The 23,334-nt window shown below is 42.3% G+C and overlaps 1 protein-coding gene across 5 annotated transcripts in view; it reads right to left on the reverse strand.

Annotated features, from left to right (window-relative positions):
- Positions 1–23,334, reverse strand: part of RIF1 (replication timing regulatory factor 1) — a 442,844-nt gene that overhangs the window by 208,330 nt on the left and 211,180 nt on the right. The window lies entirely within an intron of this gene.

The raw sequence follows: 23,334 nt of genomic DNA on the forward strand, positions 1-23,334 counted from the left end.
CCCTTACCACTTGCACTGTAGCGAATGAGTTTTGGTAAACTCCTAGGGATAGTGGTGCTTGTCTAGAATCACAGTGTGAGTAAGTGTGTATTTGGGATCAGTGTGAGAGAAGCATTTGGGGACATCATGTATTTGCTGACAGATAACTTTTTAAAAACCTGTCATGTTGTGAAGTTTTAGTAGCATTAGAATCCAGTCTTTGCTTATGCGTTGATTAAATGAGTCATGCTTTGACACCGACGTGCTGTACTTAAATATGTAGATTGTGTTCAGTACCATTAACTCTTCTAGACTAGTGAATGAGTTTTGGTAAACTCCTAGGTATAGTGGTTGTGGTCTAGAATCACACTGAGTCTGTGTGCATTTGGGAACCACGGTGAGAGAAGCATTTGGTAACATCGTGTATTTTTTAGCAGATAACTTTTAAAACCTGTCATGTTGTCAAGTTTTAGTAGCATTAGAAGCTAGTCTTTGCTTATGCATTGATAAAATGAGTCAGGGTTTGACACGAAGGTGCAGTACCATGTACTATTCTGTTCACTGTGGCAGAACTGAAAATATTAAAGTTTTACCCAAGCACTGTCCTAGAAGTAGTCTGATTATTTAGTCAGAATCTAAGTACCAAATAGACTGCTTCAAATGTCTATGCAGTATGCATGTAGTGTTCTATCATACTATACACTTGTCTTTTACACCTTCAATTCCCTAGTCAGTATCCATACACTTCCAGGAAACACGGTCACTCCCTTTGCAGTCCTCTAGAGACCCATTCAACAGCATGTACTAATCAATTCACTGTGCCAAAACCCAAACACTTATAAATTCACCCAGGCACTCTCCTTGCAGTACTCTAATCATTCATTTAGTACCCAAGTACTCATCCAGTGACCCAGGCCTTTGTATATAGACTGCATGCATAGTGCATAGGGGTTTGAAGCAGTCTAACCACCTAGACACTTGTCTTTCATACTTTAAATTTCCTTGTCAGTATCCATACAGTCCAGCAAACATCTTGTCACTGCCTTTGCACTCCTCTAGTGACCCATTCAGTACCAAGTACTAATCCATTCCCTGTGCGAAAAGTCTAGCACTTATAAATTCACCTAGGCACTCTCCTTGCTGTACTCTAATCATTCAGTCAGTACCCAAGGAGTCGTGCAGTGAGCCAGGCCTTAGCACATGGACTGCTTTAAATGCCTATGCAGTATGGATGCAGTCCTCTAATCACCTACACAGTTGTGTTTCACACCTTCAATTCCCTAGTTAGTATTCATACTCTTCTAGCAAACACCCTGTCACTCACCCAGTGTGTCTCCTTATAGTACTGTAATCATTTTGCCAGTTAGCATGTAGAGTTTTAGTGAGGTAGGCTTTAGGGCATGAACTGCTTCAAAGTAGTATGCACTATGCATGTAGTGTTTCAACCATCGTCACACTTGTGGTTCAGGGACATAGTTTCTTAGTCAGTATTTATATAAAATGTGTTTGTACAGTAATGGAATAGTATCATTTTGAAAGTTATTAATATACATTTATTTGAGATTCTTTTTTACAGATACAGAACAGGAGTGTTTCTCATCTGTTTGCACTCGTCTCGTGCAAGATTGTTTGGATGAAGGGTCCTTCGGTGTTTCATCATACTTGCTGTGCCGCATGAGTATTTGTTAGGATCCCCTCGTAACAGAACTCTTTTGAAAATCTTGTGCATGAGAAAGGTGGTATTGGTCTTTGTTTGCCCCTCGAGAAAAGCAGAAAATGTCCACATCACTGAAGGAAAACGTTGTGTGCGTGGTGCATCCTCCAAAAATTCAACTTTAGATTTGGTGAATATTTTATAGCGACATCATTTACAGTTTAAGTTAAACAATTTTTTTAGCTGTGTGAATTTTATATTTCTGTGATTTGTATTTTGAGAATTGCATGGTTTTTTTTTAACAATCTTTGAGATTGTGTTTTTTTTGCCCGCTGTTAAGTGATGAGTACGATTGAAATCACTATTTTTAGTGAAATTTAATATATTCTGAGAACAGCAAAAAAGGCAAAAAAATCACTTTGTGGAAATTATGCTGTGTTGTATAAATGTATTACTACGTTATAATTTTTTTTTCCTTTTCTTTCACAGATCCAAATTTTAAAATAAGCAGTTTATATGAATTTATATTTGAATGAAAAACAGAAAAAAATGTATACCATTTTTTATTCCTATTACTGTGAAGGTAAGTTTAACTAAGTCTCAATATGCAGAATGAAGAGGCCTGCAAGAAGCTACAAAGTTGAAACACGTTTCTAAAAACACTGTTTTAGTTTTGAAATCTGACCATAATCAGATATCATGTGACCTGCAAAAAAAAGAGATTTTAGGGGTTAATAATATTTCACCTTTTTAGCTGTTGAAGTACCGCAATCATTTCAATCATTCTTCTTTCAACATCTTTGCAGACAAAACTCTGTGCTTACCTTCTATCATTCGCAAGGAAATTTAAAAACGGTAATGTCACTTTTTGTAACAGTTATTGTGCAAGATACTCTTTTATATTTACAAAGAAAGGAAAAGGCACTCTGTGCACTTTTCATACTCCATGTAAATATAACCTCATCATGCACACCACTTTGTGTTGAAAGGGTGTTCTATAAGTGTTGTTGTGCATGATTGCACTTAATACTCATAGAACAAGACAAGTCTAGATTTATCAGAAATCTCGATTTGTGTGAATGCTGCACCATTCTAAAATTGGTGTAGGAAAGCACAACAAGGAGAATGGTTTTCATTTCTCCACATTTTTAGATCTTCAATGCATGCTGATATGTTCAGCATACATTGAAGAAAAATGCATTTTCTCATTGTTTTTGTGCAGGAAGGTGCGTCTTTCTGCAGAAAAACAAACAGCACATGACAGATATCCTTGCACTATGGTGCAAGGGTGCCTGAGTCACCACATGGCTGCAGTTTAAGCAGCTGTGCAGAGAGAAGCATAGATATGCAACATATTTATGTACATATGTTGCATCCCTGTGCTTCGGAAGTACTACAGCACACTGCAGTTAAAGAGGTTATTGTGTGATGCTGCAGCACTTCCTCATAGTTCTGCACTTAAACATTCACTCAATTACATACTACACATACATTCATCTAAACTAACACTAACAAAGAAATTTAGCTCTTTTTTTAAACCAGGAAAGTTAGTTCTTACAAGAACTTTTTTTTTCCTGCCTTTTATAATTTGGGGGGGGGGGGGTTCTGAAGAACTACATTTTGGGGGGTTCTCCTGCAAAATAAATAAACAAAACAGGAGAAACCAAACAATGAACTTCAGGGAACAATATAAAAAAAACAAAAAAAAAAAAAAAACTAGCAAATGTGACTTTCTTGCCGGCGGCAGATCAGATCGATCAACTGCTCACCATAGCACAAAGTCTTATTGCAGTTAGTGCAGAGCACTTTTAAAAATTGAAATTGAGGACGGATGTCCAAGGTTTGGGCTGATGGATGCACTCTTGATGTGCTCGGCTGCGATGAGGTGGGTGGCGAAGGAGTGTTTCTCATCCGTCTGCACTCTTCTCGTGCAAGATTGTTCGGATGAAGGGTCCTCATGTGCTTCATCATACTTGCCGTGCCGCAAGAGTATTTCTTGGTAGGATCCCCTCTTGATACAACCCTTTTGCAAATCTTGCACGTGACCAAGGTGGCATTGGTCTTACCTCGGGAAAAGTACAAAATTAACACACCACTGAAGAAAAACGTTTTTTGGGTGGTGCCTCCGGCAAAAATTCATCCTCAGAAGTATGAGGTGATGCAGGTGATGCCTGCTGCCCTGAAGCCATTTTTGGTTGAAAAAAGTTAGAGCTAAGTGTAAACTTTGTCTAAAAAAAATCTTCTCTCCAAAGAGATGGTGCTCTAAAGAAGGTCAAAGAAGAATGATTGAAATGGGTGGGGTCTTTCAATAGAAGAGGAAGTGTAATGAACCAATCAAATCTTTTTTTGCAGGTCACATGGGATCCGCGCACCCTGCGCTTACACAGCACGCACCCAGCGCGCCTCCGCGAAGTTCAATTAAAAAGAAATCTAGGATTAGATGTAAAAATATATTAGTTTTAAGACTAGTTAAGAGTTTGTCTTCAATTAATATTCACATGAAATACATATATATATATTTTTTTAAATGTTAAGTATTTCGCGGGATCCGCGCACCCACCGCGTCATAGACACAGATTACGCATCGCGGAAGCGTGTAAACGTCGCGTTACGTACATGTTGCATTGCGATCGCGCACTAAACACATACCCAACTCTACCATGCGCGGATGCTATCATCGAGAACGGTGCGCATAGGGTGCGCGGATCCAAAAACATTGAAAAATATATATAAAATACAGTTTTGAGCATATAGTTAAAAAAATATTTTGAAAAATAGGTTTGTAAAACCAATTAAGTTCAAATAACTTTAATTTTTAAAAGAATTAATTGAAAAAATAAGTTTAAAAAAATTGTGAAAAAAGTATTTAAAAAAAAAAGATTAATGAAATTGACACTGAATTTGAAAAATATAGAAATCCAATCAAAATCATTAAACAGGATACCTTCAGAGATAAGTTATAGATAGGAATTGGCATTTAAAAAACCTTTGAAATTCACTGAAAAAACCAAAGGTTTCAGGGGCATTATAGTTAGCTGGACATTTCCCTCGTACAAAACCCTAGAAATTCCCCCGTTATAGTTAGTTCAGCTAACTATAACTCACGCGCCCGCAATGCACTGCTGATGACGTCACATATTACATCACTCATGACATGGTCAGTGACATCACTCATGACATCACTGATGACATCTCAAATGACATCACTGATGACATCCATGTGATAATCAGTGCATCTTCTCACACCCTAATATAACCTTTGATACACCGCCTCAAAATTTCAGACGGCTATTTTGAAAACCATAGATACTCCAATACCAATAACTACATACCAACTCTGACTCTTAGGTCTACATACATCTCCACTCACTCACCTGTACAGTCACTCATACTTACAGTCACTCCGTACAGGACTATCATATGCATTTATACACCTATATAGACACATCGCAAATTATCCATTGAGGTACTGACACATCTAGTTAGTCATGCAAATAATTAATCACAGTCCAATTTAATCACCTATACAGTTAAACCCACTCAAGTTCACTTACTCATAAAAATACTAACAAATTCTGACACTCTTATACAATTACTAATACAAGCACACACTCATCCATACAGGCACTCCCTCAATCACACACTCTCACATAGATAGTTATATACTCTTACACACATATACACTGCGTTTCACATATGTAGTTACTGACATGTACAACTGAGATATACATTCAATCACTAACACTCATACATACACTCACCCAACCATACATTCCATCACAGTTGCACTCTTAAAACCATGCACCATAGAATCACCCACTCTCACATCTATGCACAGTCACACACCCTACCCACACAAACACTCAGGCACCCATACAGATACTGAGACAACCAATCAATAACCCATATATACACATTCATATAGGTATTCACAAACCATGCAGCCACTTATCCACCAACACACAGACACATACAGACATTCACACAGTTTAGTCACTAGTCTGCAGTAAGATACATTTAATGGCTCACATAGAGTCAGTTACACAACTAGAAAATCATCCAATCACACACTTGTACACCCACTCATGCTTCAACAGGCCTTTCAATATATATATTAAACATATTAAAACTTTACAGAAACACAGACTCACTGGATGACGTCTTCAATGATATCATCAGTGATGTCACTGACCATGTCATGAGTGACGTAATATGGGACGTCATCAGCAGTGCACTGCGGGGGTGCGAGTTAAAGTTAGCTTAGTGAACTAACTGAACTAACTAGAACGGGGGACTTTCTAGGGTTTTGTATGAGGGGAAATGTCCAGCTAACTATAATGCCCCTGAAACCTCTGTTTTTTTCAGTATATATATATATATATATATATATATATGTGAAATGTGCAAATCAACGCAAAATACAATTCATTATTATTTGAAATCATTATATACAGTATATTGCGGTCCTACTTCATGATTCAAATATTTATTATACTAATTCATGATTTCACTAATCAAGGAGACCATTATTCTGCTCTACTTTTCTCTGTTTTTATAAAGAAAAATCGCACATTTTAGTTATTTAATAGAATTATAAGTTATAACTAAAATTCATTATACAGCCCTGGATGGTTTGGATTGTTTTGATGTCAGTTATTCTAATTTTTCAGTTTGTGCCAAAACAATAGAGAAATGCTGTTCTAATCAATTTTTATCATAGGGGGGTTACCAATTCGTCTCCAGCATTTAGCCCATTAGGAGACTTGGTCTGGAGATCGATAATATATCTAGACTCCAGACATCGTAGCCTCCTCTCTGTCTCCACCCGATTTCATTGGGGACACAGTCTAGACAGAAAAACTGTAATAGTGATCTATGTGATCTATTGCTATTGTGGTGACTGGCAAAATGACGGGCTACAGGGTAGTTATCATCCTTATTAACAATAGCCCTTTGGTGTTTCAGCACCCGCATTTTTACTGCATTGACTGTACTGCCCACGTAGCGATAGCCACATGGGCATTCCAAACAATATACAACATGTCGTGGTACGTGTCATGAATTTAGAAATCTTTTTATTCAATTGGTACCCAGGAATCTGATACGCAAGGATTTTCTTCCTGGAGCTGCAGGCTTTGCATTTTCCACATGGAAATGAACCATGAAGGTTCTGGAAACTGCCACCTGTTGGTTTAGGGAGGTGACTTTGTACCAGATGATCCTTAATGGAACGTGATTTTCTAAAAGATATTTTCGGATAATCTGGAAGTTCTCCTCCCACCACGTTGTCAGATTTTAAGATTTTCCAATTCCTGTTTAATATTGTTCTTATTTTACTAGCTGCAGATGAATAACTAGTAATCAATCTAAAATTCACTGTATCATCTCCTTTTTTACATGTATGTGCATCGTTCAGTAATGTTTGTCTTTCTTTTATTTCAACCTTCTCTTTAGCCAATTGTAAAGTTTTCTGTGAATAACCTCTCGATTTGAATAGTTTATTACTATCACTAGCAGCTTTCTCATAGTCTGTCATTTGTGAGCTGTTTCTTTTAATACGGAGTAATTCCCCGTAGGGGATACTCTTTATAAGGGTCGCTGGGTGGTTACTATGTCCATGTAAAACAGAGTTTCCAGCTGTACTTTTTCGATGTAGTGCTGTTTGGATAACACCCGAATTGACAAAGACCCTTCGATCCAAAAAATTAACTTCACTGGTGCTCATTTCACTAGTGAATTTTAAATTCAATCTGTTGTCATTAAGGGCGGAGATAGTGTTCAGCTGATGTTAAAGATTCTCTCCAAATAATGAAGAGATCAATATATCTCCGCCAGCAGATTATTCTTTCCACCCATTTGTTTTTATCATCGGCTCAGGCCACCTGCTTCTACTACCAGCCCACGAACAAGTTCACGTAACTGGGGGCGAAGCGGTGCCCATCGCCATATCTGTCGGTATCTTTGGCCTTGAAAAATAAAGATAATATTGTTCAGACAGAATGAGATGAACTCTAACAACATCTTACTGTGCTCTAGGTATCTGACTGGCCGAAGTCCCAGAACGTTTTTAACTGCCTCTAGACCATCTTGGTGTCTGATACTTGTATAGAGATTAGATATCAAGCGTAATCCTAACAACATCTGTTTCCCACCCAATGGCTTGAATTTGCTTTAAAAAAATCTTTGGTGTCCTTAGTACAAGAACTCAATTGTTTGACAAAGGGTGCGAGAAAATAGTCTATGAATTTAGACATGTTCTCAGTCAATCCTTTTATCGATGCCACAATTGGTCTTCTTGGTGGTCTAGAAGCATCTTTATGCACCTTAAGTAGGTGGTAGAAAGTAGGGATCTTGGGGTGTTTGTTCTGTAAAAATAGCAGTTCTTCTCTTGATAGTATTCCTTTCTCATACCATTTGTTGAGGAGATCAGCATAGACTTGAATACTTTTTTGTACTCTTCTGTAGTTAGAGCATAGTTGTCCTTATCTAGGAGTGGTCGCAAGGCCTCTTTGCAGTAGTGGTCTCTAGTTTGTAGGACGACGTTGCCGCCCTTATCCAATGGTTTTATTATAATGGATTTATCTTGTTCCAGACTCTGTATAGCTTTTCTATGATTATATGAAGATTTCAATTTTCTTGTCCCTTTTGAGTTCTTCTTCCCTTCTCAGGGTTTGGAGTTCTTGAATTACAGTGTCTGAGAAAATATCAATAGCATCGGTGGGCAGTTGTCGGCAGAATCGAGATGGTTTGAATGGGCTTTTTTCCCCAATTTGTATTATCCCAATTTCTGCTGCCCTTGTGACATTGTCCACCTAAGAAACCGGTTGAGTGTTATTTTCATTGCATAGTTCAAGAATTGCTAGATTATCTAGATCTCGAATGGTTACTGACTAATTCATGTGTTCTTATTGAGCCCCTTACTGCGTCCCTTGATGGTTGTTCTCCGTGGGTCTTTAATTTGAATAACTTCAGTAACTTGATCTTCCGAATAAATTTGAAAAAGTCAATGCGTGTTTGTGTGTATTCGTAACTGCTCGTGGGACAGAATGTTAGGCCTAGTTTAAGTACAGTCTCTTCATCTGATGTTAGTTCCTTAGGAGAGAGGTTGAGGATTGTTAAATGATCTTCTAATCCTTGTTGGTTCGGCCCCTCCGCGTTCTGGCCGACCTTGCTCCACTTCCGGTGTTTCCTGCCACCCCTCCTCTAGCATCGCTGGTTTTTTGCTGTTCCGGGGGGGTCGCCCGTTGCCCCCTCGCAGCCATGTTTGTCTGATGAGATTGAATTCCTCGTGAAAAGATCTCGATTTAGCTCGATCTCTCGATTTAGCTCGATCTCTCGATTTAGCTCGATCTCTCGATTTAGCTCGATCTCTCGATTTAGCTCGATCTCTCGATTTAGCTCGATCTCTCGATTTAGCTCGATCTCTCTCATATATAAACACACAAGGCATAGGTGGGTGAAGCAGTGTCAATTTATTGAAACCAAAATTTCACAGGAGCAGTGCCTGCCATTACGCGTTTCGCTCCTCAAGGGGAGCTTGATCACATGATGTGTCTCCACACTGACGTATTTAAGGTTAAAAATGTGCAGTCACCTGAAGAAACAGACTATCACTGTAAAACAATATAGAAGACAGACTGCAGCACTAATGCGGTCAGTTACTAACGTTCAAACTTTACCATCAACATGGACAATTTCCGAATGACAATGCGTAATAAAGTATAGAGAGAAAAGTACATGATTTCATAGTAGCGGCATAAAATAAATGGAAACAATTTCATACATAGTGCAAAAATATATACTGCATCCACCAATCACCAACCTAAAATAGAGATTGGTGATTTCTGCTAAAAACAATATTCGGCAAGTGTACAAAATACAAAACCACAAAGTACAGTTCTCTCAATAACCAATGTAAAAGAAGTTAGGCGACCTGAGTGTATAAGTGCCAAACATGAAAAATGAGGCATCTGTCATGCAAATGGTTTCTAAGAATACAGATACATACTGTCCATCACAGATCGGTCTAATTAGCAGCAAATAATTCCACAATAAAGTACAAGTGCAATATTGTCAGGTAACGGATCAGAACTAAAGAGACCCAATGCTAAAAGGAGGACAAAAATGTATTAAATCAGTTAGTATCAAAACTGCATGCTAAAAAATATATATACAATTGAGATGCCATGTGATAATAAATAGTCTGTATAAAAAACTAAATGCATAGTGCAAAATAAATAAATATATATATATATATATATATATATATATATATATATATATATATATATATATATATATATATATATATATATATATATATATATATATAGTTACAACCTAGTTTCCATAGGAAATCTCAAAATTCAATTTTGAATAACTTTGGCGCCGGTTGACGAATCCTCGCAAAATTTTCAAAACAAATGGGGCGCTCCGTTCAGCTCCTACCTTGAAAGTCTCGGGGTGATTCGTCCACCGGGGGCCGAGAAAAAGGGGGGTCCCAAAACACGTTTTCCCCATGCATTTTTCCATAGGACCTTTAGTCGCAGCTACAGCCCGAACGGCTGAACAGAATTACAAGCCTTTTGCAGGTCTGGTGTAAATCTGTTCAGTATTTCCTGAGAAAATAGCATTTAAAAGCATATCAACATCTATAAGCGCACCGTGCGCGCACCCTGCCGGTCGCGAGCGCAATTCTGATTGGTTGTTAGATGTCGGTAAACATTCGAATCGGTCGAAACCAGTATCGGCCACCATTTTGTCTCTCGCAGTCTGAGGGGGTGAAAAACAAAGATGGAGAACGTGAAATTGGGGCAGAGTGGACAGTTCCTGACCCCCTAGCCTTGGTCAGGGGGTCACAGAAGGACCCCCAAGGGAGAAAAAAACAATTATTATTTTTTTTAAATCGCGAGGTGCGCGCACCACGCGCGCACGGTACGCACTGCGAACCATGGGCGCTCGGTGCGCGAAGTGCACCGTGCGCCCACAGAGCGCGCACGGTGAAAAACCTGAAATAAAAAAAATAATAAATACATAACTTAGCATTTAAAAAAACGTACAAATTCACTGAAAAAACCATAGGTTTCACACATGTTATAGTTAGCTGGACATTTCACTCGTAAAAAAACAATGAAATTCCCCCATTATAGTTAGTGCAGGCAACTATAACTCACGCGACCGCAATCCTCTGCTGATGACGTCAGATATTGCATCACTGATGACATATGTGTCTTTCTGAAAAATGAATATTTGTAATATATGTATAGCTAAAGATTAATGGAAGACATGGGTAAATAAGTGTCTAAATACAGTGATGTAATATCTGACGTCATCAGCAGAGGATTGCGGTCGCGTGAGTTATAGTTGCCTGCACTAGCTATAACGGGGGAATTTCATTGTTTTTTTACGAGTGAAATGTCCAGCTAACTATAACATGTGTGAAACCTATGGTGTTTTTAAGTGAATATATATATATACCACTAATCCAATGAAACAGATGACCATCATACTACATTACCATCATGATAATCATCATAAAAAATTATCACAAAAATAATAAAAAATTGTGCAAATCTTCATTCATGTTAAGACCATTAGGGACTCGTGTCGAGAGCTAAAATAAAATGAGATTCTCGTCTCAATAGCTTATCTCGATTTCCTCCCAGTCCGGGGTTAGGAACTGACCCTATGACTGTGTATTCCAAGTCCTTTAATTTGTTGTCATGAATAGACTTGAAGGGTCTGGCCACCGGATAATTATGGTCAGAATTCACGATGGCCCTAACATGCTGAAGAATGAGTTTATGCGCCGGGAGCTTCATACTGCCAATGTATTCCAGATTGCAGGTGCACTTCAATTTGTAAATAGCATATTCGGTACGACATGTGAGATGCTCATGAATAGCTATTTCCTTCTCACTAAATGCGGTTTTATACGAGTACTATTCTTGGCAAAGGGCACGCACTGCAAGAATTAAAAAAGCCCACCTTAGTAAGCCAAGTACTTTTGGATTTCACATCAGGCATAGATTTAACAAGGGCATCCCTCAGAGGGTGCCCTTCTGAAGGTGATATCTGGTAAGCTGGGTAGAAATGGAACAAGGATGTTATTGGTCAAGACAATAGGCCATTCTGAATAGATAATCTTGCGAATAACCTGTTCTTGTGCACTAAAAGTAGTTACCAACCGAATGAACAAGTTACTTACCTTCGGTAACGATATAACTGAGAAACATTAGTCAGATTCCTCACCTTAGAATATCCCCAGGCGTCAGGCTGGATCCGGAAAGATTTTGTCAGCAATACCCTTGCGCGTCGCTAGGCGTCGTCTGCGGCATCGCCGGGATGACGGAGTACTTAGAAGCCGCCCTCGCACGCTGACGTCAGTTCTTGTACATAGCTTTCCGCGCCAGGAACGCAGAGCCAAGCAAGAGACAGACACTTGTGCCAAAAAACTCTAGGGCCCTGAAAGGGATGATCTTAACCCTAGATATCGGTTCGCAGAATGGGGAGGATGGGTGGGTCGGTGAGGAACTAATGTTTTACAGATATATCGTTACCAAAGGTAAGTAACTTGTTCATCTGAAAGAAACATGTTAGATTCCTCACCTTAGTATAGATACCCCAGCAATACCAACCCCGGTGGTGGGTCTGCGAACCAAGATCACACCAGAAAGTCCTGGAGAACAGAACAGAACGGCCAAAGAAGCCATCTCTCTGGACTTGGCTGTCCAGGCAATAATGTTTAGCAAACGTGTGCAGCGAGGCCCACGTTGCTGCCTGACAGATGTCCTGCAAGGGGACTCCCCGGCCAACGGCAGTTGTCGCTGCCGTGGCCCGAGTGGAATTGGCCCTCAGCCCTACAGGAGGTTTCTTATTAGCCAACGAGTAACCAGCTTTGATAAACAAAACGACCCACCAAGAGATGGTGCATTTGTGCACCGCCCGCCCCTTCTTAGCGCCCACGTAGCCAACAAAGAGTTGGTTGTCCACCCCGAACTGCTTGGTGCGGTCCAAATAAAAAGGACAGCGCTCGTTTTGGGTCCAGACGGTGGAGTCTTACTCTTTCGAAGGATGCGGAGGCGGAAAGAAGGTGGGCAACGTAACACTGCCTGGTGTGAAAGGCAGTCACCTCCTTAGGGAGAAAGGAAGGGCGAGTCCTGAGAACAACTTTGTCTGGATGGACAGAAAGAAAAGGAGGTTTAGAAGAGAGCCTGGAGCTCACTCACCCTTCTAGCAGAGGTGATGGCTACCAGGAAAGCAGTCTTAAGCGTCAAGAGACGAAGGGGACAATTATGAAGTGGCTCAAAGGGAGCGCACATCAGAAACGTCAAGACCAGATTCAGATCCCACTGAGGCATTACGAAAGGGACAGGAGGCAACATGCGAATAATGACCTTGAAGCAGCGAGAAACAGGGGATTTGAAAAGAGAAGGCTGATCAGGAAGCCGCAAGAAAGCAGAGATAGCGGAAAGATGGCCTTTCAGAGTGCCCAGAGCAGAGCCCTGCTGGGCCATGGAAAGAAGAAAGATGAGAACCTCAGAAAGAAGGGCAGAAAGGAGATCCACAGCCTTTGCTGTGCACCATGCCACAAATTTGTTCCACCGACATGCGTATACCGATTTCGTGGAGGGACGTCTGGCTGCCAGAATCACATCACAGACATCAGGAGGCAAGTCAAATGGCATCAACTGCCGCCGCTCAATCTCCACGCATGGAGGTAGAGACTGGACAGGTTCGGGTGGAGAACCGTCCCCTGCTGCTGCGACACAAGGTCCTCCCGAAGAAGCAGTCATATCGGGGAGGAGGGGGGTTTCCGTCGACAGACTGAGTAGCTCGGGATACCAGTACCTTCGTGCCCAATCTGGAGCCACCAAGATGACTTGGGCCTGGTCGCGCCTGATCTTCAGCACTCTGGGCAGAAATGGTATAGGTGGAAAGGCGTACAACAGACCGCAACTCACTCGCGACGAAAAGCGTCTGAGCGAGTGCCGCCTTGGAAACTCCAACGCGCAGAACTGCTGACATTGCGCGTTCTCTTCTGTGGCAAATAGATCTAACCAAGGCTCTCCCCACTGCTGAAAGAGGCCTTGCGAAACGTCAGAGTGTAGACACCATTCGTGATCCATCATGCACCGGCGGCTGAGTTAGTCTGCTCTGGCGTTCAGAGAGCCCGCCAGATGTTGAACCACCAGGGTGATGCCCTGATGTTCCAGCCATGTCCAGAGGCGCAGAGCCTCCTAAGGGTCCACGACCCCACCCAGCCCTGCTTGTTGCAATACCACATGGTGGTGGTGTTGTCCGTGAACACCTGCACTACACTTCCACGGGCAGAGGGAAGGAATGCCTTCAGTGCAAGCCGGATCGCTCTAAACTCCAAAAGGTTGATATGGAGCCGAGACTCTGCAGGAGACCAGAGTCCTCTGATCTCCGCCTCTCCCATGTGGCCCCCCATCCCAGGAGGGACGCATCAGTCACTACTACGTGCTCCGGTTGGGGTAGGGAGAGGGATCTGCCACTGACCCAATCACGGTCCGTGAGCCACCACTGCAACTGTCGTGCAGTGCCCTCCAAGATCAAGACATGGTCGGACAGGTTGCCCCGATGCTGGGCCCACTGAAACTTCAGGTCCCACTGAAGAGCCCACATCCGCCACCTGGCGTGAGGTACCAGCAGGATGCAGGAGGCCATCAGACCCAGAAGCCGCAGCACCAACCTGACCGAAAACCGGGATAGAGGCCGAAAGATTGGAATGAGGGCCTGAATATCCCAGAACCGCTGTACAGGAGGATAGACCCGGAACTGCGCCAAGTCCAGAACTGCTCCGATGAAGAGGAGCTTCTGGGAGGGACTCGGATGCTACTTCAGCACATTGATGGAGAACCTCAGCAAATGCAGGAGGTCAGCCGTAGTCTGGAGGTGGGAGACGACTGCCTGGGGCGAGCCAGCCTTCAACAACCAGTCGTCTAGATAGGGGAAGACTGGAACCCCTAATCTGCGCAGGTGAGCTGCGACCACTGCCATCACTTTCGTGAACACCCGAGGGGCACTGGTAAGGCCGAAGGGGAGCACGGTAAACTGAAAATGCTCGTGGCCTACTATGAACCGCAGGCAATGCCAGTGGGCCGGCAGGACGGGGATGTGGAAATAAGCGTCCTGCAAGTCCAACGCTACCATCCAGTCTCCAGGGTCTAGGGCAGCCAGAACCTGAGCTAAGGTGAGCATCTTGAACCTCTCCTTCCGGAGGAAGGCGTTGACACTCCTGGAGGTCCAAGATAGGGCATAGGCCCCCATTGCCCTTCTTGGAAACCAGAAAGTGGGAATAACAACCACGACCTACTTCTGGACCAGGAACGCGCTCGACGGCCTCTTTGGCCAAGATGGCCGAAACTTCCTCTCGAAGATGCAAATGACCCCCCGACATACGGTGGTTCAGCGGTGGCATGGCTGGAGGGGTCGTCTCGAAGTGGAGGAAGTAGCCCCTTCGGACGCTTTGCAGCACCCACCTGTCCGACGTGATGGAGCGCCAGTGGAGCAGGTGATGGCGAACGACGTCGTCCGGGGACGGCGTCTGGGGTGGTACCGGTGCCGACGGAGGAGGCGTCGTGAGGTCGACCGGCGCCGACCGAGATGCAGGCCTGGATCACTCGGGAACCTGCGGCATCGGGGCCGGAGCAGCCGGCATGCGAGGTCGCCCAGTCGAACCTGCGGAGCTACAGACGTCGTCGGCGGAGCAAGGCCCCTCATGGCCGAGAGGAAGGCACTGACCTCCAGCGGAGTCGCGTCAGTCCCAGGGACTGGCGGGTATGGGGACGGACGCAGCTCCTGCGGCTCCGACGGAGCCGCGGGGGTAGGACCACCCTGACCCTCAGCCGAGTCGCACGACCGGCGAGGGGAGTACGAAGAGCGATGTCGTCTCTTGGACTTCTTGGAGTGCTTCGACTTACCCGAAGACACCCGACAAGCGATGACTATAGCTGCGGCTCAGCTATCGGTCCCTGGACCGCCTCCTGGACCGGGACAGAGAGCGGCGCCGAGCCGAGTGCCGAAGCTCGAGAAGCTTACGGGACCACTTCCGCCTAGCTTTCGACGTCAAGGCCTGGCAATCGAGGCACGACTCCGCGTCATGGTCGGCCCCCAGGCAATAAAGGCACCGGCGATGGTGATCCATCACCGACATCAGGCGATGACAGGCGTCACAGGCTTTGAAACCAGGCATCCTACCGGCACCAGAGTCGAGTTGATAGACCAAAAGAGTCAAAAAAGTTAGTCAAAAAATGACTAGGGGTAAGCTCTTACTGGCGCGGAAAAAAGAAGAACTGACATCAGCACGCGAGGGTGGCGTCTAAGTACTCCGACGACGTCATTCCGGCGCACGCTGAGCCGGAGACTACGCCTAGCGACGCGCAAGGGGTATTGCTACAAAAATCTTTCCGGATCCAGCCTGATGCCTGGGGATATTCTAAGGTGAAGAATCTAACTAACGTGTTTCTTTCAGATATGATCGGACGGCTTGGCACAGGGGTGACCTTATGTACTTTACGCAGAAAGTATAGTACAGGAGTGACTGGATGTTCTACGGTGAGAAAATTCATTAAAATAAAATATTATATATATATATATATATATATATATATATATATATATATATATATATATATATATACACACACACACATTTCAACTTTACAGAAACACGCTCACTGGATGATATCAGTGATGTCACTGACTATGTCATGAGTGATGTAATATGTGACGTCATCAGCAGTGCATTGAGGGGGCGCGAGTTATAGTTAGCTGAACTAACTATAACGGGGGAATTTCACTGGTTTTGTAAGAGTAAAATGTCTAACTATAAGTTTCCCTAAAACCTATGTTTTTTTTCAGTGAATTTCTAAGGTTTTTTAAATGATAATTTTTAAATATATTAATTGTTAGATTTAGTTTTTTTATTCTGTTTTTCTACACTATTTTTACATATTTTATTTTTTACATAACATTTTTAATATAAATTGAAAAAATGTTTTTAAAAATATTGAAACTGTTTAGATATTTTTTAAAATATATTTATAATATTTTTATTGATTAATTTTTTGGGGGGAGACGCGCACCCAACGCGAGAGGAGTCGTGCTCCAAACGTGTAGGAGTCGCACACCTAGCGCGTGCGCACCTATCACTAATTTCTATTCTCCCCGGGGACCTCATCCCCCGGGGTCTATATACAACGTTGGGGACCATGGGGGGAGCCACAATGCACCCACGGTCCCAGCCAGCTCCCCACATCCTTCGGGAGCCGGCATTGCTTTTCCACACGGGGAGATGCTAACATGCAGCTCCCCGTGTGGAAAAGCAATATGGTTTGCATTTTGAAAGAGCAGATTTCCCTGCTCTCTTCCAATATCCAAGCCAAGTTTGCTATGACCGGGCGGGAGCCCCGAGACACTGCAGAGCCGGGAGCCACGCAGCCCCCCTCCCACAATATAAAAAGCCCTGGGAGGGTGGTGGTCCCCGGGGGAGCCTTTGAGCACCCCCACCCATGTTTTTGAAAGCACGGGGGTAGCGGTCGCCGGGGCTGGGGGGGGGAGGGGGACCTTTCAGCCCAAACCCCCCATTTATTTTGTAGCCCCGGGGGTGGCGGTCCCCCGGCATAACAGGGTATAAATTCTGAATGTTCGCACTCTAGTTGCTCATTAGATCACTGTAGTAAAGCTACTGCTCACCAGGGAAGTCTGCTTCTGGTACTGAAAGTCCATGTTTGTCTGCATGTCAGAATTTTTTAATGAAATAGAAGAGGATTTGAGAAGTCACTCAAAATGTGCCCTAATTTTTCTTTCTGCAGCACTAATCATACTTTCTATGGCAAAATGAACCCCCTCATTTTGTTCCTTTTTAAATTAAATGTTTTAAGAGTTACCACTTTATTCCAATCAAGATGGCTTCAGGTGTGCAATACGTTTGTCATAAGTAGGACTGTTAGCGCTCTAGTTGTTCTTTAGAAAACTCTGGGAAGCTGCAGTAGTACACAAAGGAATCAACTGACAGTCTCTGCCCTTGTTGGATGTACACGTTTTACTGAGAATGTCAGACTTCATTCTCACATGACTAAGAAAGATAATGTGAATTTACAGAAAATAGGCTCTCAGTTTAGCTTATAGATCACCTTCCAAACCTCTGTGGAAAAAGCATGAGAAAATAATTCTCTCTAACATAATTCAGAATATCCCAGCAGAAGGCTTTATCACATGGTAAAAATCACCTTCGAACACACCAGAATTCCTAAAAGGAGTATGGTACCATCAACAAATGATTTATAATGTAACTAAAGTCTTAAAACCTTCTATTAACTGCAATGCTTTTTAAGGAGGTGCTATCATGTATATTGGTCCCAAGATGGCTGCCAACACTTCTTGGATGAAGTGCTGATAGCCAATCAGATCTCACGATGGTGTGGTTAGGCTCCGCCCAGATATATGTGATTTTCCTTTTGATTTTCTCAGCAACTACTGAACGGATTAACACAATTTAACCAAAAGGCACAAGTGTGAACCAAGGGCTACCTCTTGGCCAAATTTGGTGTAATTCCTTTCAGCAGTTCGGGCTGTAGCTGCGATTAAAAATTGCATGGGGGAACATTTTCGGACCCCCCTTTTTTCCCCCACTGCCCCTGCTTGACGAATCACCTCAAGACTATCAGGATAGGAGCGGCCAGAAGCTCCCCACCAGTTTTGAAAATTTCGCAGAGATTCGTCAACCGGCGCCAAAGGGAATCCAAATAGAATATTGCGGATATCCTATGGCTAATAGGTCCCAACTATAACTACCTACTGATGACCACCAGTAGGTAATATATATACATACACACACAGATATATATATATATATATATATATATTACCTACTGGCGGTCGCCAGTAGGTAGTTATAGTTAGGACCACGTTTCCATAGGAAAACCTCAACATTCTATTTTGAATAACTTTGGCGCCGGTCGACGAATCCTCGCGAATTTCTCAAAATAGGTGGGGCGCTACGCTCCGCTCCTACCCTGAAAGTCTCGGGGGGATCCGTCAAGCGGGGGTTGAGATAAAAGGGGGGTCCCAAAACGCGTTTTTCCCATGCATTTTTCCATAGGACCTTTAGAACGAGCTACAGCCGGAACGGCTGAACAGAATTACTCAAAATTTGGCAGAGAGGTAGTCCCTAGGTCAAGGAAGTGCCTTTTGTAGGTTTGGTGTAAATCTGTTCAGTAGATTCTGAGAAAATAGCCTTTAAATCAATATATATATCTGAGCCCGCTTACGGTACGCTTACCGTACGCTTACGGTAAGCGTACGGTGGCGTGCGCGAGCGCGATTCTGATTGGCTCTTAGATCTTAGTAAACATTCGAATCGGCCGAAACCAGGAAGCGGCGGCCGCCATTTTGTGTATTTCACTCTGAAAAAAAAGAGTGAAAACAAGGAAAGGGGGCAATGAGGAGAGTTACAGACCCCCTTACATTTGTGAGGGGGTCAAAGAAGGACTGTAAAGTACAAAGAAAACATTTATTGATTTTAAAAAAAATCACGGGGTACGCGTACGGTAAGCTTACGGTAAGCGTACGGTAGAAAAAAAAAAAAAAATGAAAATCAGATTTAAGTGTTTAGATATTAGGGGGCTCTAAAAAGAGCCGTTGTGTTTATGAAATGATTTTTTAGTGGTACCTACAAGTAAGTACCGATGCAGAGTCTAAGGTTTAAGAGGAAGACTCTGTTCCCTTCATCATTGAAGTGCACACCATCTCCTCTATAAATGTCTTGCATGTCATAACGCAAGTTGTTGTGGTAAATGGCACCCATACCATAGTCACGGAGGAAAGCAGAAACAGATTTGTTGACGTGCTTTCTTGCTTTGTCATCGCACCGCGTGCCCACCGTGCGTGCACGGCACTAACTGCGTAAAGTGGGCGCGCGGTGCGCGAAGCGCACCGTGCGCGCACGGAACGAACTGCGTTAAGTGGGTGCGCACGCCACGAATGGCGTAAAGTAACTTAGCATTTAAAAAACCGTACAAATTCACTGAAAAAACCATAGGTTTCACACACGTTATAGTTAGGAATTAGCATTTAAAAAAACCTTGCAAATTCACTGAAAAAACCATAGGTTTCACACATGTTATAGTTAGCGGAAATTTTACTGATAAAAAACCAGTGAAATTCCCCCGTTATAGTTAGTGCAGGCAACTATAACTCACGCGACCGCAATCTTCTGCTGATGACATATGTGTCTTTATGAAAAAAAAATATTTGTAATATATGTATAGCTAAAAATGTATGGAAGAAGACATGGGCAAATAAGTGTCTAAATACAGTATTAGCATCAGCAGAGGATTGCGGTCGCGTGAGTTATAGTTGCCTGCACTAACTATAACGGGGGAATTTCATTGGTTTTTTATCAGTAAAATTTCCGCTAACTATAACATGTGTGAAACCTATGGTTTTTTCAGTGAATTTGCAAGGTTTTTTAAATGCTAATTCCTAACTATAACGTGTGTGAAACCTATGGTTTTTTCAGTGAATATATATATATATATATATATATATATATATATATACACATATATATACACACATATATACACACACATATATACACACACATATATACACACACACACACACACACACACACACACTATCTGTTGCATTGGGGAGAGAGAGAAGGCAGAATTTATTTAGCCTGATTAAGGGGGACAAACTAAGGTCTTTACCTGCTGAAAGGCTGCAGCGGCGAGGGAGCACCGGCCAACACTGTTTGGAGGCATCACATGATGTATTAGAAATCCAGTCACTGCATTGGGCTCTAAAGGTGGACTGCAACACAGTTGTGAGGCATAGGAGGAGCTAGTGATCACGTGATGGGGTGTGATCACTTTTAAACAACTTAGTAACAGACCCCCTGGAACATAGAGGACACTGTTACAACATTAAAGCCTACTTTTGATCCCCTGGAGCTGTGTGTATATATATATATATATATACACATACATACATATATATATACATACACACACACACACGTATATAAAACATCACACACACACACACACACACCATGCCACTTCAACAAAGGCGGTACGTATTCGAAGATGTCAGGCATGGCTTTCCTTATTAATTCAGGTCTCACACGACCCCATGGCTAGAGAGACGAGTTTCTGCTTTGCAGAAGCCTTATTCAATCTGATTGGCGCCCTGTACCTTGAATGTATATATAGCCCTTCCCCCCCCCCACCTTACAGACCCTAATAGACAAAGAAACACTGTTGCACTTTAAACACATGTAAATGCAAGACGTTTCTACAAGTGTTAAAGGATGATCCGGACATTAAAAGTGGAGAAATGTAGCCGGTAAAATTACCAAATGCCATAATGTTCATGAAACATAGTGTAGTAGATTTAGAAAACACATTGCATTAAAATAAATCACCAGGCTTCGTTACATGTCACTGTGCATAGAACGTGTAGAAACAGCAATCCAGGATAATATAATCACCGGTCTATCGGGGGAGGAAATAAATCTTTTGCAAGTTCAAATGGTGGCGCTAATCCCTCTAGAACATTAAGTCCTTGATATAAAAAAACATTCAAATGGAAACGCATGCTAGCGCGCTGCCAGAATTTCAAACATAATGAAACAGAGACATTGTTCAATCCGTCGCGCTAATTCAAATAAACAGGAGTCCAACAGGACTCCAGATATTCAAAAGGCACATCCCTGACCTGAGGACTACCTCTGCCAAATTTCAAGTAATTCTGTTCAGCCGTTCGGGCTGTACCTTGGACTAAAGGTCCCTATGGAAAAATGCATGGGGAAAACGCATTTTGGGACCCCCCTTTTTTCTCAGCCCCCGCTTGACGAATCACCCAGAGACTTTCAGGGTAGGAGCGGAGTTAAAGTTAGCTGAACTAAGTATAACGGGGGAATTTCTATGGTTTTGTACGAGTGAAATGTCCAACTAACTATAAAGTCCCTGAAACCTATGGTTTTTTCAGTGAATATATATATACACACACATACACACACACACACACACACACACACACACACACACATATATATATTCCACCAAAAATGCCCCTGCATTTAGGAACGCACTCCTCCAGCCAGTGATTTTTCCAAATCTTTATTTTCAAAAAAAGAACAGGAACTGCTACTCCGATAATTGCTGTCCTCCTGCCTTACGCGTTTCAGACCATCGTGCTCTTTCATCAGAGGCATTTGAAAACACACTTAGTACAGGCTCCCACAGTTCCCTGCGTGCTTCTGCATTTTATAGGCCTCCGGTGTGCCTTTTTTGTTAGATGTCATTATGATGCACACTGGAACTTGTGGTTTAACCCACGCCATTTTGTACCCTCCAGTGGGCTGTGTGTAATTCAATCCATAACAAGGACCGATATATATATATGCGTCCTATATATATATATATATGCGTCATATATATATATATATATATATATGCGTCCTATATATATATATATATATATATGCGTCCTATATATATATATATTCACTGAAAAAACCATAGGTTTCACACACGTTATAGTTAGGAATTAGCATTTAAAAAAGCTTGCAAATTCACTGAAAAAACCATAGGTTTCACACATGTTATAGTTAGCGGAAATTTTACTGATAAAAAACCAATGAAATTCCCCCGTTATAGTTAGTGCAGGAAACTATAACTCACGCAACCGCAATCTTCTGCTGATGACATATGTGTCTTTATGAAAAAAAAATATTTGTAATATATGTATAGCTAAAAATTTATGGAAGAAGACATGGGCAAATAAGTGTCTAAATACAGTATTAGCATCAGCAGAGGATTGCGGTCGCGTGAGTTATAGTTTCCTGCACTAACTATAACGGGGGAATTTCATTGGTTTTTTATCAGTAAAATTTCCGCTAACTATAACATGTGTGAAACCTATGGTTTTTTCAGTGAATTTGCAAGCTTTTTTAAATGCTAATTCCTAACTATAACGTGTGTGAAACCTATGGTTTTTTCAGTGAATATATATATATATATATATATATATATATATATTCACTGAAAAAAACCATAGGTTTCACACATGTTATAGTTAGCTGGAAATTTTACTGATAAAAAAACCAATGAAATTCCCCCGTTATAGTTACTGTAGGCAACTATAACTCACGCGACCGCAATCCTCTGCTGATGCTAATACTGTATTTAGACACTTATTTGCCCATGTCTTCTTCCATTAAATTTTAGCTATACATATATTACAAATATTTTTTTTTCATAAAGACACATATGTCATCAGCAGAGGATTACGGTCGCGTGAGTTATAGTTGCCTACAGTAACTATAACGGGGGAATTTCATTGGTTTTTTATCAGTAAAATTTCCAGCTAACTATAACATGTGTGAAACCTATGGTTTTTTCAGTGAATTTGTACGGTTTTTTAAATGCTAAGTTACTTTACGCCATTTGTGGCGTGCGTGCCCACTTAACGCAGTTCGTTCCATGCGCGCACGGTGCGCTTCGCGCACCGTGCGCGCACAGTGAGCACGCGGTGCGCTTCGCGCACCGCGTGCCCACATTACGCTAGATGGGCCATGAACGCACGATGCGCTTCGCGCACCGTGCGCACAAAGTGAGCACGCGGTGCGCTTCGCGCACCCACATTACGCTAGATGGGCCATG

The sequence above is a fragment of the Triturus cristatus genome, chromosome 3_1, assembly GCF_964204655.1.
Source record: "Triturus cristatus chromosome 3_1, aTriCri1.1, whole genome shotgun sequence".
Taxonomy (NCBI): Eukaryota; Metazoa; Chordata; class Amphibia; order Caudata; family Salamandridae; genus Triturus; species Triturus cristatus.